The sequence below is a fragment of the Lichenostomus cassidix genome, chromosome 23, assembly GCF_008360975.1.
Source record: "Lichenostomus cassidix isolate B80296 chromosome 23, HeHo_3.0, whole genome shotgun sequence".
Classification (NCBI taxonomy): Eukaryota; Metazoa; Chordata; class Aves; order Passeriformes; family Meliphagidae; genus Lichenostomus; species Lichenostomus cassidix.
Window position 1 is genome coordinate 1 of NC_139503.1, and position 13,314 is coordinate 13,314.

The following is a 13,314-nucleotide window of genomic DNA, read 5'->3' on the forward strand; positions in this document are numbered from 1 at the left end:
CCGCAGGGACACAACCCGCACCGGCAGCTGCGGCTCCGCTCCCGCCCGCCCCCGCGGCCGCAGCGCCTCCCCCGGCGCCTCCCCCGGCGCCTCCCCCGGCGCCTCCCCCGGCGCCTCCCCCGGCGCCTCCCCCGGCGCCTCCCCCGGCGCCTCCCCCGGCGCCTCCCCCGGCGCCTCCCCCGGCGCCTCCCCCGGCGCCTCCCCCGGCGCCTCCCCCGGCGCCTCCCCCGGCGCCTCCCCCGGCGCCTCCCCCGGCGCCTCCCCCGGCGCCTCCCCCGGCGCCTCCCCCGGCGCCTCCCCCGGCGCCTCCCCCGGCGCCTCCCGCGGCGCCTCCCCCGGCGCCTCCCCCGGCGCCTCCCCCGGCGCCTCCCCCGGCGCCTCCCCCGGCGCCTCCCCCGGCGCCTCCCCCGGCGCCTCCCCCGGCGCCTCCCCCGGCGCCTCCCCCGGCGCCTCCCCCGGCGCCTCCCCCGGCGCCTCCCCCGGCGCCTCCCCCGGCGCCTCCCCCGGCGCCCCCTCTTTGCCGGGGCGGAACCCGAATGCGGACGGGAGGGAGAGCCACGGGTGGGGCTGTGCGGATTCAACAGTCACAGCACAAAGGGGCTGCTCGGAAGGGTGGCTGTGAGATTTGCGGGGTTCCAGGGCTCTGTGCTTGTGAGGCGCGGGCAGGGGAGCGCGGAATGCAGCGTGGGAGGAGCTCGGGAACAACGCGAGGGCGGTGGGCGAGTCAGGGGCGAGAGCGGGTGGGGACCGCCTTTGGAATTCCCTGTGTATCGTTCCTCGCCTTTTTGGCTAAGATCAAGTGTAGTATCTATTCTTATCAGTTCAATATCTGATACGTCCTCGATGGGAGGACTTTATATTACAGGATTTTTGGGCTCGGGACTTGGATCCGGAGCTTGCTCCCTCCGCTCCGCGCGTGGTTCGGGTATTGCGGTGCCTCCGGGAACGGTGCACCCCGCCGGGGACCTCTGGTCGGTTAAAAACACATTTAAACCCGAGTAAACGTGATTATCCGCAGTTAAGGGTAAACCGCAGCTCTCCGGACCCCTGAGAAGCTGCCAAAGCTCGGGCGGCTGTGATTCTCTCCTCCCTGCCCCTCGCAGGGTGCCGCGAAATGGCGGCGCTTCCCCCGTGCTTTTGCGTGCTATTTGGGTTAAACTCCGGGATCTCGCCGCTTTCTGAGGGGGTTTCCGATTTATATCAGGGTAATAGAGGACATTAATGTCATTTAAATGAATCTGGGAGGGGATTTGGGGCAGTTTTGTCACATAAACACGTGAAGGAGGTGAGCAGCGGGGCGGGGGAGCCGCTCGGCTTTCTTTTTGCAGCTCTTTGACCGCGGATGTTTCTACGATGCAAATAAAAATCTCAATTCTTTTTAAAAACACCGATTTTGTTTATTTGTAAAGTAAAAAAGGCGCAGAGCTTCATCACAGCCGCTTCGGCAGCGGCTGGGAGGTCCTGGGGTGACCTAGGAGATCCCGGGAGTCCCCAAAGCCGGAAAATTCCCTAAAGCCCCTCCCGACCTTCCCCGGTTTCCTCAGCAATTTTGGGGGCGATGTGACAATTTTGGGGGATTTTCGGGCATTCCCCGCGTCCTGCCCGGGATTTTCCTCCTCCCCTGCTCTTACCGCAGCCCCGAGGGTCCCTCTGCTGCCCCCGAAAAGCCTCAAAAAGGGGCAAGAAATCCCCGATGCCCGCTGTCCCGAACCCGCCCGGCAGAGCGGCGTTGGCCCGAGCCGCGCCTCATGAGGGAATATGGAAATTAGAAGGGCATGGGCGGGGTTTGGGGGGCAGGAGTGGTTATGCAAATGAGAGAACGCCGGGAGGGAGTGGCTTCATGGGAGAAAGGGGCGGGGTTATGCTAAATCGGCATGACCTCATGCACGAACGGCATCTTGGGAGAAATGGGCGGGCTTATGCTAATTTAGATTACATCATGACCGAGGTGCATCCTGGGAGAAACGGGCGGGGTTATGCAAATCGGCATGACCTCATGCCCGAGGCGCATCCTGGGAGAAATGGGCGGGGTTATGCAAATCGGCATTACCTCATGCCCGAGGTGCATGCTGGGAGAAATGGGCGGGGTTATGCAAATCAGTATGACCTCATGCCCGATGTGCATCCTGGGAGAAATGGGCGGGGCTATGCAAATTTCAGAACTCGTTCAGCAAACGGCACCACGGGAAACTGAGGCGCGGTCACGAATTTTTGGGGATTTGAGGCTCAGCGCCGCAGCAGCGCGGGCGGAAAGGGGGGCAGGCGAGCGGGAAAGGGCGCGGGAAGAGCTGGCAAAGAGCTGGAGGGCGGAGAAATGGTCGCCGTGAGTTGTGCGTGAGGCGATCGGGGTGCGGGCGGGAGCGCGGGAGGTAACAGGTATCGCTTCTCGGCTTTTTGGCTAAGATGAAGTGTAGTGTTTGTTGTAATCAGTGTAATATCTCATACGTCCTCGATGAAGGAACTCTCTATTAAACGGTTGTTGGTGTTTGGGAGTTGGATCCGGTGCTTGTTCTCTGCGCTCCGCGCATCGTCCCGCTATTGCGGTGCCCCCGGACACGGTGCCCCCCTATTAGGGGACTCTACTTGGTTAAAAGCAGATTATAATCAGAAATAGTGGGAATTACGGAAGCTGTCCCGCACTATCGCCCACCCTTTTCTGCTGAAATAACGCTTCTCCGCCTCCCGAGCGGCTGCCAGGCTCGGGCGGCGGTGATTCTCTCCCCTCTCCCCTCGCAGGTGCCGCGAGATGGCGGCGCCTCCCGCGCGCAATTTTTTGGGTTAAACTCCGTGATTTCGCCGCTTTCCGGGTGAGTTTAAACTTTTTCTGAGGGAAATAAAGGATAATAATGTTGTTTAAATGAATCGGGGAGGGCATTTGGGCAGTTTTACCAAATAAATCCGTGAGGGAGGTGAGGAGCGGGGCGGGGAGCCGCGCGGGTCTCTTTTTTGCAGCTCTTCGATCGCGGATGTTGCTACGATGCAAATAAAGATGTCGATTCTTTTTAAAAACACTGACTTTGTTTATTTGTGAGGTAAAAACGGTGCAAAACCTCATCGGAGCCGCTTCGGCAGCGGCCGGGAGGTCCTGGGGGTGACCTAGGAGATCCCGGGAATCCCCAAAGCCGGAAAATTCCCTGAAGCCCCCCCGGAACCTCCCCGGTTTCCTCAGCAATTTTGGGGGCGATGCGACAATTTTGGGGGATTTTCGGGCGTTCCCCGTGTCCTCCCCGGGATTTCCCCCCTCCCCTGCTCTTACCGCAGCCCCGAGGGTCCCTCTGCCGCCCCCGAAAAGCGCCAGAAAGGGGCGAGGGATCCCCCGACCCCCGCTATCCCTAGCCCGCCCGGCAGAGCTGCCTGGCCCCGAGCCGCGCCTCGTGAGGGAATATGCAAACTAGAAAGGCATGGGCGGGGTTTGGGGAGGAGACAGGCGCGGTTATGCAAAATAGAGGGTGTCGTCTCAAGTGGCATCATGGGACAAATAGGTGGGGTTATGCTAAATAGATTACCTCAGTGCGAAGGGCATCATGGGGGAAAAGGCGGGGTTATGCTAATTTAGATTACATCATGCACGAAAGGCATCGTGGGAGAAAAGGGCGGGGTTATGCAAATCTGAATTATTTAATGCATAAAAGGCATCTTGGGAAAAAGAGGCGGGGTATGATAATTTGGATTACCTCATGCACAAAAGGCATCGTGGGAGAAAAGGGCGGGGTTATGCAAATAGGAATTGCATCATGCGCGAGCAGCCTCATGGGAGAAAAGGCGGGGTTATGCTAATTTGATTACGTGATGCTTGCATGGTATTGTGGGAGAAAAAGGCGGGGTCATGCTAATTTTATTTACTCTATGCAGAAACGGCATCATGGGAAAAAGAGGCGGGGTTATGCAAACTAGAGGAAACGCGGCGCGAATTGTGGTACGGGTAAAGGGGCGGGGTCATGCAAATTAAAGCATAATCCCGTATGAACGGCGTCTGGGGAAAAGAGGGCGGGGTCATGCAAATTAAAGCGTAATCCCGCATGAACGGCGTCTGGGGAAAAGAGGTCCGGTCATCCAAATTAGATCACTGCGCGCAGCGTTCGGCGGCATCATGGCGGATGAAGGTCGGTCAGGCAAACTCGATTGCTGAGCGGCGCGAATGGCATCTTGAGAGCTTTATTGGGGGATTTGCAGAGTTTAGGCCTCGGTGCGCGGGGGGCGCGGGGAAAATGGGGTTTCAAGCCTTTCCTGAGTCCCCCAAAAAAGACCTTTTTTCCATTTTTCCCCATTTATCCCCGCAGCTCCTATCAGCCCCGGCTCGGCAAATCCAACCGCAAGGTCCGAGCGGCCAAAAGCCCGAGCGCGGCACCTTCGCTGTGCCTCTGCCGGCCTGTCCGGCCCCGCTGGCCGCGCTGAGCCCTTGCTGCGAGCTGCAGAATCCATGGAAAAACTCCTGCAGCTCCCGAGCCTTTCCGCCCCTCCCGGAGCTCCCAGCGCCTCACCAACTTGCCGCGCTGCCGGACGGAGCGGCGAGGTTATGTATATTAAAGACACGCGTCACCGCCACGTGTGCATCATCGGAGCGATATTTGGGAGAAATTCGGAGGATTTAGGGGTCAGTGCTTCAGAAACGTGTGCTGAAAGTGCAAGAGCACAGCGGGAAAGAGTCTCTAAATTGCTAGAAAGGAGGTGCGGGGCGGCGCCGGGGAGACAGTGAGGTGTGTGTTTGTCGAGCGGGCTGCCACCGGGAGTGTGTAAAAGGAAGCCATCAACCTTTCTCGGCGCATAAGCGTAAATAAAGTTGGGTGTTTCTTATTATCAGTTTAAGATTTGATATGTCCTCAATTAGAGAACTTTATATGTAGCTGATTGTGGGGCTCACGAGATGGAGCCGGAGTCTGCTCTCATCGCTCCCGGCATAGTTTGAGTATCGCAGTGCTTCCGGGACCGACGCAGCCCCATCGGGGACCTTTAAGCTGTCAAACACGGACCAAATATAATCGAAAACATTGAGCCTCACAAATATGTCGGTACTCCACCCGCGAGTTCCTGGCACGGCCTTGTTGTCATCCCCGGAGCTCGCTCTCACGCCCGGCGCATCTTCCCGGTAATGCGGTGCCTCCGGGAACGGCGCACCCCGCACGGGGACATTATAATACTGAAAAAACACAAGGAGAGAGCACTTGCTTAACTGCTGCATATACTTGTCGGAATATCAGACATTATTATGGGATAAAAGGTTTGTTCCGCTTCCGAAGGCGCCGTGAAGGAGGCGCTGTCGGTTGTGGATCCCGCCCGTCCTTCTCCCTCAGCGCCCGCAACATCTCGTGCCTTAGCCCCAGCCTGTCCCAGGGGGCTCTGTGATAGGGCGCTAATTACAGGGAGATTAATAAGTAGGTTATAGTGAAAAGGGACAGCACAAGTCTGCTTCTGCTGGTGCTACCAGAAATACCCGAATGCTGGAGAGAGCGAGGCTAAGTATGTCAATTCATAACATATCTTTCTATTCTTTAGCAAGTCAAACCACCTGCTTCCACAGCACTTCAGAGCTTCATTCGTGCTGTTTACAGAAAACTCTTCCAGGCCTGCCTGTGACTGACGTCATGGCTGCAGCGCCACGATGGTCCATATCAACAGTGGCTGCTTCTTTCAATTCTCTTTTTTCTGGTAAACTTTGTTCTCACTAGGTATTCAAGTAATCTCTTTCACCTGGCTAGCAGCATTTGTAAGGCACTGGGTACTATACTGTGGGTTGGGAATAAATGGCTAGCCATAAAGGTAGTGAACAGCTTTGCTGCAAGACATGAAATGTTTTGAAGACTTCAGAAAAAGGTGGCTTTAGCCTGTGATTTAGTAATTATGGAACACACTTCAGCTACTTCACATACAGCAGATGAAAAAAGTACTTATTACTGGAAGTTAGGCTCAAAAAGGCCACTGCTTCTGCTGCGATGCACTCCAGGCACCTGGATAGGTGTCCTCAAAAAAAAAAAAAAAAAAAAAAAAAGATAACGTAACAATTGCAGGAGTTCCGTAACTCGGGATGTTTTTTTTCTTTTATTCCCGCACTTACCTTCTCATATCTGGTTTTTTTAATGCAGATTGAAATGACTGCAATTACCGGTACTGGGGAACAATTTCTGTAGTGCTGCTTCTCCCTCCTGCTCATAGTGTCACAGAATGCACCCAGAAAATACCGTTCTATACCATACAAACTTCCAGGTATGGATAGAAATAACAGAAAAAGACTTCATTAATTACTTCCCTTACATAAGATAGCCCATGCTTGTGAAATCTCTAGGAATACATGGTAAAATTCACAGATAAAGTCTATCAATTTCAATCCACAACACCATCACTTCTAACTCTTAAAAAATTGCAGGTTTGGATAATGGTGCGACCGCTTCTTAGAATACAAAAATTGGCAATACTGATCTCAAAACTGCTACACGTTGCTACAAATATTTTCATAAATACTGGAGACTAAATAACATGTTAAGCTTTATACCTCAACTTAGTTATTACCTGTGTGTAGACCGCATAATGCACACGTGGCCGGTTGAAAACCACTTTAGCATTAAACCTGATTTGTATGGCTACCTTCTGAGAGCCATCCTGAAATGCACCTCCTAGAATAGGCAGGTACAGAAATGCGGCTTTCATGAGACCTATGAGACAGAAATGAAACCTTACTGATTCTTTCAATGTCATCTGAAAGAAAGCACATCTCTCATTTTAAATACTTAAGTGTAACTGTCTTAAGCTTCCTCCCCTGCACTCTAAGTGAGGCACTGCAAGAGGCTTCATAGGGTTTATGTCAGCCTCGGCACAAAATGCTTCATGGCTTATAATGGTGGGTGACTTTCAGTGTGTTCCACGTGCTATGCCACTTAGCCGAGTAAGAGGGAAGCGAGGAAGATGCTCAAATGGATACTTGCGAGGTACCGGATGTGTAATCATTCATTCGGAAGGTGTCAGCAGCCCACAGCATGCCTCTGATGGAACTGTTCTCTGTACATTAACTCGTGTTGCTGCGACCAAAACACCTGACCCTTACTTTGCTCTACTTGGTGCCATTAACAGCTCTCTGCTAGGCACACTTCTGCAATTGACTAAGCCCGAGACGCTGTGGTCTGAGGGGATCCTTCTCGAGGCCTGCTGACAGCACTTCAGTTTAAATGTCGGCGGCTTCACTGATCATTTCTTTAGAACTTAAGGGCAGGATACCACAGATCTATGTTTCTTATCTGCCCCATACAACAGGCAGTATACTTATTCTTACAATTAGGACGCTGACATCTCTTACCTGGAAAGGTTTACCTCATTGGTTAGCGGTGTCTTCTGTCTCCCTCTTCCCTGCTGCTCGCTCATCCCAAAACAAAACCGGGCTGTAACCGGTGTCTTTTTTCAACCGGTAGGAAATATTCACACACTAGAGCCTTGGAGGCAGTTTGTCGGAGGGCCCTGGGAGTCCAAGGCCGGACACAGCCCTAGTTCCTGGCAGCTTTTCTCTGGGACTGTTAAAGGGAAATATTGATACAGCTTACAAATACTCACAGTTGCCTGATACTCAGTCCTTCACTGGACGTACAAGGCACAAATTTACTCCATCTTTAGTTCACGACCACAGCCCTCTGGCATAAATCACAGTTCTCACAGGCACAAACTAAGCAGACAAACACTATGAGCATTTGCTATTAAAAAAAAAAAATCATAGGACATCTAGATACACGATCAAAATAAATCCTGCACTGTTAGTCACCAGGAGACAGCTTTTCCAAACAGAATATCCATTTTGGTAGCACAGTTCCCATTGTGACAATAATGCATTCTTTGGGGTTTAGAAATCCCGGTCACATAAGGATCTGGAAATTGGTATTTTAGACCTTGACATTTGGAAATTGGGACAGTTTGATATTTGTACAATTGATATTCTGATATTCTGAAATTAATTTTTTTTGCTCTTCTGGAACTTGCTTTCCTGATATTTTCAAACTAGGCTATTTTGGCACTTTGGGACTTCATATTCTACAATTTTTAACATTTAAAAATCATCCCTGCCTTCAGGGTGTTCAGGCTTGGGAGAAAGCCCTTCACAACACCCGCTTGGCCTTCCCTCGGTCCAAGTAATTCTGCAAGTGTGCATCCAAACCTGAGTTAGATGCATGGGATTGGGTCACGTCCTGCACACCAAACACCACGGCCCCAAGGACTGGGAGCCTGAAGATGCTCTGGATTACAATTCAGCCTCAGTGACCCATGCACAGTAAAGCAAGGTGGTTTCTCCTTCTCTTACTGAGGGGCTACCTCGTGGTGCCTGGGCTGTCCCAACATTCCTAGGTCTGCTGCCACCCCACAATGCCCGTAGGCCCCCTCATTCCTCATGATTAAACTCCTGTGAACCCCCACCCTGTCCTGGACAGTCCCGTGGTCGTGGCTGTTGGGGGTTCTAGGAGGTCCCTGGGGTGGGGGGACACACCCAAGGCTGCTGTTTGGGGGGCTAGGCCTGTAGTCTGCCCCAGGGGAGGATATTGACTGTTGGGACTCACTTAGTGATAGGGGGTGGACTGGGAGGGACTAGGTGCTCCACGGGGCTCCTGGGGTTGATGGTTCTTGCAGGGGCGGAGGCGTGGGGCTGCGCTCCCGGGGGAGCTGTCTCTGTGGGGCCCACGTCCGTGTGTACGTGTCCCGCTGCGCCGGTGCTGGGGTTCCTGGGGGCTGCGTCCATGGGTGTCCAATGGTCCGTCTCCATGGTGGCTGCGTCCGTGGCTTTGTGCGTCCACGTATGCCGCGTCCGTGGTTCCGCGGACAAGTGTCCGCTTGTCACTTGGTCTGTGTCCACGTTTCCATGGGTCCGTGTTCCCGTGGGTCCGTGTGTGCCCCTGTCCGCGGGCGGTGTCGGGCTGAGGCTGCGGTGCCGCGGTCTCCCACCAGATGGAAGTGCTGAGCCGCGCTTCTCCCGCCTGCCGGAGACGGCGGCGGCGCTGTGTGCGCGTGCCGTTACGGTACTTACGGTACGAGCGGTACGTGCGTGCGCATCCAAAACGTAGCACGTACCCGTCCATCTGAGGGCGTCACACTGGGACAGAAGGGACAAACGTGGACGTGATCGGGGACGTTCGGCTCACCTACCTACACACACCTACATACATGCACGGGGCCATACGGCTCCCATATATACCCATGTGTGCGTGCACAGGTGCTACAGGCCACGCCCTCCAGCTCCCACATTCCTGCTGGGTGATGAATGGTACCCCAGCCCCATGGATGGGGGCACGGAAGGTACCATCGCATCCTCACGTCACAGGGGCTGAGCCCAGATTGATACTTCTCCTCAGCGGCGGACACACACTGGGATATTTTTGCAGAAAGCAAAGTTCCCAGAATCGAGAATGAAAAAATTTACTAAAAGCCGTGAGAAAGCGGCTTCTGGCACCTGGCCTCACAACCGATGGCTGTGGCAGCTGGCTATGTAGAGGGAGTTGGGGACAGGGGACAAGGGACCCTTGCCTTCAGTCTCGTACTCCAGCATTCTCCTCAGCCCGAGAGACGGTGCTGGACAGGGCACCCACAGTGGAGCTTCCTGGCAGAGGATGACTGGGACAGGGTGCCCAAATGTAAGGCTTTATGAGTGGTTCCCCAGGGACCCCTGCACCCCTCCCTCTCCACAGCTGCTAGAGTCAGAGGATTTGATAAGGAGATGTGCCAAAGGATGGAGAAACCAGTGGAGATTGGGGCTGCAAAAATTCATTCCAGGCCTGGAATTTGTCTTTCATTCCCAGAAGGAGGGTAGAAGTTGCTTTTAACCCACTGAATACAGAAACTGAGACAGGGACAGTCACAGCACCGACTGGGTTTGGGAATGGGGACCCACCATTTGGCCTCTCCCCAGGGATCCTTGGATCGTGCAGCCACAGCTCTGTGTGGTTTGGAGGAGCACTGAGGAGACAAGCCCCATGTGCACCCTTTCCTGCACAGCCCTGCAGGGATGTGGCTTCAGGAGACAAAAGAGCTCCTCATCATCCTGCTGCTGGCCCTCACCTGGCATCGGCTCTGGGCACGTGGGAACTGTGGGTCACAGGAAGCTGGGGGAGACACCAGGTTGTCTTCCCCCAGCACCCGTACCAAACCCAACCTACCCCGTCCCTCTGCGCACCTGGGATGAGTCAGGCCCGTCCCCGTGGGGTGGGTTTATGGCACGGTGAGGGCACAACTCTCCCCCACCCTCCCTTTGTTCCCCACTCCCGCTTAAACACAGCATGGCCACACAAGCCAAAGACTCCAGGGGGTGAACAAGCTGGGGGATCCCACAGCACTGACACCGTCCCTGCCTCAGTTTCCCTACTAAGGATCAGAACCATAGCTTCCCATCCCACACGGGAGCTGGAAAGGTACCATCCGGGAGCTGGAAAGGTACCATCCAGGACTGGAAACAATTGGTCCGGTCTGAACTTTCATCAGCATCCCAACTCTATGGGGAGGCTTGCTTCCCATTCCAAGGTTTTAGGATGGCAGGGGCCAGACAAGTGGGGAGGCTACAGAAGGCAGGCTGGGGAGGGGATGCTGGAAAGGTAATTTTCCAGGGGGGGGGACACAAGGAGGGATCTCTGGGGCTCTTTACTGAGCAAAGAAAATAACAATTTGGGCAGGTTTGAAAAGCACCAAAACCACAACAGGAAACCCAAATTGTACAAATGCAGATGTGAGTGGAAAAAGCTCTTCAGCTGGTTGCTCCGGCTTTCACCTCCACTAAAAATAAACCTGCCTTATTAGGGGCAGATGGGGGCTGAGATAAAACATCTCTCCCCACCCCCCTGTCATGATTTTTCATGGAAGGGGTGTTCTGTGTGATGCTGTGCGATGTGGCTTTCTGGGGGTAGTGGGGACAGATGCCTTGGTCGAGCTTGCATTGGGTTTTGGAGAGGATCTAGGCTGTTCGAGCACTTCGGTGGTGTGCATCAGGTTTTCTAGAAGAGGGTTCCTGGGGTTGGTGCAATTTAGGGCTGGGCAATACAGGGTGGAAGGTGTGATGAGTTCTAACGGTCTCTTAGTGTAATAAGGCAGCCTGGCAAAGCCACATCCTGCAGCGCGGCAGGACCTGGGGGAGGAATTCGGAGTACTGAGAATGGGAGGGACTGGGGGGGAGAGACCTGCAGGGAGCAGCAAAACTCCTGAGATCCCACACATAACACAGGCTGGGCTCCTCTTCCCTGTGCCTGTTTCCCCTCTCTGTATAATGCCAGGGCTGCAGCGCCCCGTGTTTGGGGGCAGGCTACGTCAAAGACGGTGCCAGGTTTGGGTGACCCCTGTGCCCCTGCTGCCGCACCCAGCCCCGGGAGGATATTGTGGGAAACGGGAGTTGCTTCGCTGTCGCCCTGACGGTGGCGGCAGGGCCTGTGCTCCTCTGAGTCACCCTGGAGTCTCCACACCTGCAGCAGCCGGGAGGGCAAGTGGGGTTGTTCACACCTGCGGCTTTTGCACCCCCGGCCCCATCCTTCCCCTCCTTTTGCAGGGATGCCATTTGGATGGATGCAATTTGGGGAGGGAGGAATCAGAGTGGAGGGAGAAGGGAGCAAAGCGAGGGGTGGTCTGAGCAACCAACCGTGAGTATACCTATTAGCAGTAGCACAGCACATCGGTACCTACCCTGCTGGGGGCACCCAAATGGGCTCCCCCCACCCCAGGGCCTGGCCCGTGGGGGACAACTGGCGTGAGCTTATCGATCTTAGACCCATTGGGGTAACATGGGGATCTGATGCTCCAGAACCCAAAATACTGGGATTGCCCCAAAAGGGACAAAGGCCAGAAAAGACCCCTCGGGGGTGCACATGGAACTCAGATGGGCTGCTGCCGTGTTAGGGGTGGGGAGGGCAAGTGGGGGACTCTGTCCAGCCTCGGGGGGAGGCCGTGAGAACGGTGGCCAGGGCAGGGGGGCCAGCACAGGAAGCACCGGGGGTGGTGGCTGCTCCCGGCTCCCCTAGATGCACCCGTGAGATAGGGCAGCAGGAAGCAGCTGTGGGGAACCCCGGTGCTGGGAACGGCCACTGCTGCCTGCCCGACACCGCCTGGGCTTGGTGACCCCCGACCCTGCCGTCTCCCCCCGCTCTGGGTACTACCTGGGGATGTTCATGCTAGCCTCTCCTCTGCAGGGAACGGAGGTGCCCAGGATTTGCCCTGAAGAAGCAGCTCTGATTCCTGATGGCAATATGTGGTTCCCTCCAGCTCTGAAGGTGATGGGCATGGAGACTGGGTTTTGAATGGGAGGAAATGTGGGGAAACTGAGGCATGGGCAGTGACTGAGCAGCTTGCCCATATTTAATGTCACGGTTCCTGGTTCCCCTCCAGAGGGGTGGCAGTGTTCCTCTCCATCCCCTGCATGCTCTGGAAAAAGGCAATGCCTCATGGTGTTCGTTCTGGTCCCTAATGATAACCAGCAGGGAGTCTCCTGCATTCTGCCTCCAGGTGGATTGGGATGGGATGCTCGGTCCCCCATCTTGGGGACCAGGCCGAGAGGAGGTGCACGGGGCTAATCCCCTGCATAAACAGCCACACATTCCTGAGAGCCGAATCGGGTCTCCTGGTGAACAGGCTGCAGGGGGGGGGAGACAACGACGGCCACACACACACACACACACACCTCACTGCCTCTTTTTGGGTGCACGTTCCCAGTGGTACCACTCCTTTTCCCCCCTAATTCTCTGCCCTTTGTCTGCTCATCCAGCCCTCTTCATGGACCATTGCAGAGCCTCCAGCATTGCCTGGCTCTAGCAGAGGATCCCTGTGGTGGGTGAGGGAAATAAACTGAGGCACAGAGCAGACATGTGGCTAGGGCCAGCCTCCTTTCTGCATGGGCTGCGGACTCTGACATCCATCCGTCCATCTGTCCATCCATCCTTCCATCCATCCATCCATCCATCCATCCATGTCTGCGAGCTCCAATTTATAAGCCCCATTGATCCTGAAACACCCCAAATCTGTGTCATCATAGCTCAAAACAGGGGTGTCACTGTGGCCACAGGCACCCCAGCAAGGGTTTGTCAAACTGCGTGGGGACCTTTCAGCACATTCTCTGTGTGACCGGTGCCTGGAGTGGGGCCACAACACCTGTCCCTGCCCATGGTGAACCCACTGTCCATCCAGGAGCGCTCGGCCCCTGCATGAATTGGGGTGTCAAGAGAGCTGACGCTCAGTGATGCATCACCAAATACCACCGGGCTGCCTCCCTGTGCCAAACACGGCCTTGGGGATAAGGTGGAAAAGTGATCTCAGAGCCCTTTTGAGAAGCCAGAATCCCTTTTTTCCCTTGAGCATCCATGTAGATTTCTTCTCCAGCAC

At 55.2% G+C, this 13,314-nt stretch overlaps 1 long non-coding RNA gene and 2 other non-coding genes across 3 annotated transcripts; all 3 read left to right on the top strand.

The window, feature by feature from the left end:
- Window positions 1-769: 769 nt before the first annotated feature.
- On the top strand, window positions 770-959 carry LOC146427643 (U2 spliceosomal RNA). The gene has a single exon (XR_014856353.1). It is a non-coding gene; the product is annotated as a U2 spliceosomal RNA (small nuclear RNA).
- A 1,419-nt stretch (window positions 960-2,378) lies between these two features.
- On the top strand, window positions 2,379-2,569 carry LOC146427644 (U2 spliceosomal RNA). Its single transcript, XR_014856354.1, has one exon. It is a non-coding gene; the product is annotated as a U2 spliceosomal RNA (small nuclear RNA).
- Window positions 2,570-4,029: 1,460 nt separating this feature from the next.
- Window positions 4,030-8,376, top strand: LOC146427645 (uncharacterized). The gene is made up of 3 exons (XR_014856285.1): window positions 4,030-4,103; window positions 6,081-6,201; window positions 8,047-8,376. It is a non-coding gene; the product is annotated as an uncharacterized LOC146427645 (long non-coding RNA).
- Window positions 8,377-13,314: the final 4,938 nt, after the last annotated feature.